The 5,247-nt window shown below is 33.8% G+C and overlaps 1 long non-coding RNA gene across 3 annotated transcripts; it reads left to right on the top strand.

Moving 5' to 3' along the window:
- Window positions 2,495–4,030, top strand: LOC107634511. 3 transcript variants are annotated; one of them, XR_002359479.1, is made up of 6 exons: window positions 2,495–2,793; window positions 3,248–3,330; window positions 3,437–3,512; window positions 3,609–3,670; window positions 3,783–3,885; window positions 3,988–4,030. It is a non-coding gene; the product is annotated as an uncharacterized LOC107634511 (long non-coding RNA). The 3 variants fall into 3 exon arrangements; XR_002359478.1 differs by having other exon boundaries at window positions 2,499–2,793; window positions 3,783–3,998; XR_002359477.1 differs by lacking the exons at window positions 3,783–3,885; window positions 3,988–4,030 and having other exon boundaries at window positions 2,503–2,793; window positions 3,609–3,767.

The following is a 5,247-nucleotide window of genomic DNA, read 5'->3' as shown; positions in this document are numbered from 1 at the left end:
GCTCGATGGTCTAGATTTCTTCTTATAGAAAAGAATTACTTCGTTGTAAGCATAGCTCCAAACCAACAAACAATTGTCACATCAAAAATTTTGGTTGTCACATGTACAAACCCCAAATAAGAATTAACCGGAGTATTTGGACTCCGGGTCATCTCACAAGGAATTGAAATGAAGTGAATGATTATTGTCTATGAAGGAACAAAGAGGGTATGATTGATAAAGGGGCAAGGAAGTAAATAGACAAGAATTTAAATGACAAAAAGAGTAAATCATGCAAGTAACTAAAGAAAGCAAGTAATAAAGGGAGACATTCATGGCAAAGATTGAGAATATAGGCTTTCTATCCTAGTCATACAATGATAAACAAGAATTTATCTTATTATGTCATCCCCGAAGATGGAGGAAGGTATCATGTTATCCTCATACTCGGAAAAAGTCTAATAAGACTAGCTAATCTCAATCCAAAAGTCCTAATCACCTACTAATTGAATTAGCAAGAGATTAGAGTCAATGAAAATCATACTAGCTAACAACTCTAGATCACCAACATAAGTTGGGTTTTCATGACTCAAGATTGCCTAATTACTCTTTCCAAGCCAAGAATGCTCAAAATCTACTCTAACATCCAACCAAGCATTTTGTCAAACACTTGGAAGGCATAAAAGGAAAGCATAATAAATGACAAGAAATAGTAAAATCTACCAACTACAAATTGTAAGAAGACAAGATCAACAACTCAAATTCATAATAAAAGACATCAAACATCAATTACATTAATAGAAAATCCAAATCCAACAAGTGTTCATTAATCCTAAACAAATAGGCACGAAAAGGAAAATTAACAAGAGGGTACAAAAAGATTACATCACTAGAGCATAAAAATGTAGAAGAAACAAGATGAAAGTAAGGGATTAAACATGGATCTATGATGCAATTAATACTAGGAACCCTAATTCTAGAGAGAAGAGGGAGCTTCTCTCTCTAGAAACTAAGCTACATGATGCAAAAACTTCAAAACAATTGCTCCCTTTTTTGCCCAAGCTTGAATTCTGCATGAAATAGCATTAGAAATGAGTTGGATTGGGCCCAAAATGCTCTACAAATCGCTGGCCACGATTTCACTTTAGTGAATCACGTGCTCCATCGGTGCACACGTGTACAGTGTGCATGTGCACCCCTAAACGCAAAGAAACTATGACGAATTTTATATCATTTTGAAGCCCCGGATGTTAACTTTCTAACACAACTAGAACTGCCTCATTTGGATCTCTGTAGCTCAAGTTATGGTCGATTGAGTGCGAAGAGGTCAGGCTTGACAGCTTTACGGTTCCTTCATTTCTTCATGAGTTCTCCCACTTTGCATGCTTTTCTCCTCACTTCTTCCATCCAATACTTGCCTTATGAACTGAAATCACTCAACAAACATATCAAGGCATCGAATGGAATTAAAGTGAGTTAAATTTAGCTATTTTAAGGCCTACAAAGCATGTTTTCACACTTAAGCATAATTCAAGGGAGAATTACAAAACCATGCTATTTCATTGAATAAATGTGGAAAAAAGTGATAAAATCCCCCAAATTAAGTACAAGATAAACCACAAAATTGGGGTTTATCAGTCCTCCCTATTCCTTTTCATCCTGTTCTAAATGGCATGGCGTACTTCAACCAATATCCTTCTACTGCTAGAATTACATCATATCCTCAGTTTTCTCATGTCTCGTCGTATTCTAGTGGACCCAGTGATAGCAATACATGGGCTTGACTTTTGAATGATGTCATCAACAATAAAATCCATAGAGTTATAATCTATATATTATATTTTTAATTTATGCATGTTAAAATTTTTTATTATATCTCCCTTTCAAGTGCTTGTGCTATCAATATATAAAAATTAAGGCTGGTTCCACAGGATTAGATTTACAACATAGGATATTTTTTATTATTTTTTTTTTATTATTTTCTTGTGGGCATATGAACTGTCTAGTGACATATGACATTATATTTTGTTTACGTTTGTGTTGGTATTTGTTTGCCGGATTATTTAATGTCTCCATTTGACTAGAGATATAAGTATTATTATTTTTAAGGGTGGGTTTTCTTGACCATCATTATTACTTCTATGTTTTATGATTTTTCCGCTAGTGGTGCTTATTATTATGCGATTTTGACATTATGATTGATTTGATCATAATTAGATAGATTCAGAATCAATACATATTAGCTAATATTAGTATCTTTGATATATGAATTGAACTCTGTTGGGATTTGAAGTGAAGATTTTTCCTTTTACTTTTATTTTATCTTATTTATTTATTAACTCTGAGGAATATTTCTTTACATTTTGATCATTCCCTCTTGATGTAGGAGTTCTAGTGCAAGTGGGGTTTTCCCTTTTTTCTCGGATTTTGAAGTGGAAGTGGGAGTTCGAGTGATTTGGATTATACCCGAGAGAAGGGACTGGTTGATGCAGCTTCTGTTTAAATAATTAAAAGTTCATTTATGCTTACTTTTGAATATGCTGCCTGATCAGGGAAAAAAGGTAAAGTTACTCAGCTCATATGTGTGTCTTTCACTAATCTATTATGTTTCACTCAGTAAATCACTATTGATGTCTTTGTTATTTATGGTTATCTTTCAGCAGTTTGTTGAACTATAATTCCCAAATTCACATATTTTTTGTTTATTAGGCAGTCGATGCCAAGCAAAATGAAGCCATCACAGCTGCATCTAATGAGTTGGCCAAAAGAAAAAGCGATCTTGAAGAAAATTTAAAACTTTCACGTGATTTAAAAGTAAGTATAGTTTTATAATGATCTTAGGCTTTTTATTTCTTGTATTTGTAATTTTCTTGTTCTGCTACTTACTAAAAACTATTTAACTGGGTTGATGGATTCTCACGCTCATACATAGCTGCTGCCTCTCCAGAAGTTGTTAATACAAAATACTGACTTCATGTGTTGTTAGGCTTATTGAATGCCTGAAATAATGATTGCTTAACTTAAACTTAGAAGTTCATATTTTTCTTGGGTTGGGAATGGTTCTTATATGTGGCATTTCATGTATTGAAACATAATATGTCTAGAATCAAAGTGGCATTTCATGCATTTTCTTAGAGTATAGTCTTGATCTAAAAGTAATATTAGAGTGTCCACTAAACTCTAGTTGCTGCCTTGCTTCGATGAATTCATAACTCTTAATTTCATTGATAAGTTCTTGGTTTCTAATTGATTATGTCACTCATGGAAGGTCTAGGCGCAGCATGGAATGTTGCTAATGTGACAAAAGGATCAACTGGAGTGATATTTGGTCTCGGAACTGTTGGCCTTTCTGTAAGTGCAGCGAACAACTCTGTCTGTCTTAACTTTTCAGTTCTCAATTGATTACTAATTATCATTTCCAAACTACAAGATAATTTATGAATTCTCCTTTAATTAGGTTGCACAAGGTGCAAAACTAAGGGGAGCATCTCGAATAATTGGCGTGGATAAGAATCCACATAAGTGTGAAAAAGGTGCCAAAATCAGTCCTGAAATCGATCTGAATATTGTTTTTTCACCTAGCACAATCCTTGGTTCATTATTTGTTATTGTGTTAGTTGTTGCCGCAGCAAAAGCTTTTGGATTTACAGAAGTTGTTGACCCGAGTTCCAACCACGAACCTATTGCTCAAGTTACTATTCTTTTTTCAGTTATACCATCTGACAAGGGCTACTTATTACAAGTATCCAAAGCAAAAGTTTTCATTTCAGTGGCTAAATGGTGATTTATTTTCAAAATTATAGACAGGGGTATTGCCTCCGTTTGTACCTTTTGTGCAAGTATTTGCAGCTGTACTCACATCTGTTCTTACTGGTTCTCTCTATTATGTGGCTGCCTCGCCCAAATGTCCTCTTCTTATTGCCCTTCAACATGTTTTCCCTTTGTATTGACTTATTTTGTTTTTATGCTTGCTTAACGATCTCTTGCTTATTTGTTTACTTCTTTCAGATCCCAATTATGTTATGGAACCTATTTTGCAATCTCGCTCGGGCCGTCAAAATTTGAAAAAGCTGTTTGAAGGTTCAATTACTTATCCCTGCAGCAAAGCATTAGAATCAGTTCATAGATTCATAGATTGAACAAAGTTTCATTTGGTTCAGAAAGTGGTGGAATAAAGTCATAAACTTATAAAGATTCTCTATGATATAATATCTACTAGTCATTGATTAAGCAGTTTCTACTTATTATATCTGTTTCATGAGTCTGATTGCACTGTCTGCTTTCGGTTTGTAGCATGGTATGAGAAGCGCCAAATGAAAAATATATATTCCCCTCTTTTTGAAGGACTTCTTGTCCTCTACTTGGGTTTTGAATGGATTCAAGTAATCTTCTTAGCTTTACATTTTATATAATCTTTTGAAAATATTTTTCTATTTTGTGTAAGATTTTCAAGGATAAACTAATTGGCAATGGTTATTTGACAGACAAATAACATTCTAGCTCCCATTATCACACATGGCATATACTCAACGGTTATATTGGGACACGGCCTTTGGAAAATTCATGACCACCGGCATAGACTATGGCAAAAAATCTAACAGCTCAAATCAGAAGAAAGATATTCCAAGTAGATTTTGAAATACCATCCATGGCTGGAACAGCTTAATGAAAAATTGTATATGTATTAGAGTTGTTAATCTTGTAAAGGAAAGTTGTATAATTATGTTAGTTGAGATCTCTTACATACAGAATAAGCAAGTTCTGATTACAAAATTTTTCAATTATGAATGTTTTCAAATAAAATGGGGGAAAATGTTTGGTGAAACAAATAGCACATTTACTATTCCATTTAAATTATCCATGGAACATTTTATTTGAACCACTAGCTATCATGGGGTGAATAATTCACCATGTGACGTAGTGGGATAGTATATATCCCTTACGGCTTTACCCCAATGTTGACTGGGCTAAATAAGAGACAAAAAAAGACATACAAGTTAGGTGTTGGTTAAAGTCAAGCTGTAAACGCAAAAGAAAGTAGGTAAATAGATAAGCATCTAAACAATGTTACATAAGATTCTTCATAAAGAAAAGGAATTTATTTTGGGTAGATAAAACTGAAAATTTTAATTAAATATGTATTATCACCTGTAGCTCCCAAATGAGTGGCAAACTTCCAATAATTGAGTAAGGCTTCACATGCCCAACTACTTCTTCAGTTTCTTTGCACAAAACATGGTAGCCTCTGGAATTAAGATCACAAGCTAC

This window comes from Arachis ipaensis, chromosome B03, assembly GCF_000816755.2.
Source record: "Arachis ipaensis cultivar K30076 chromosome B03, Araip1.1, whole genome shotgun sequence".
Classification (NCBI taxonomy): Eukaryota; Viridiplantae; Streptophyta; class Magnoliopsida; order Fabales; family Fabaceae; genus Arachis; species Arachis ipaensis.
This window is presented reverse-complemented; position numbering and strand designations above follow the sequence as displayed.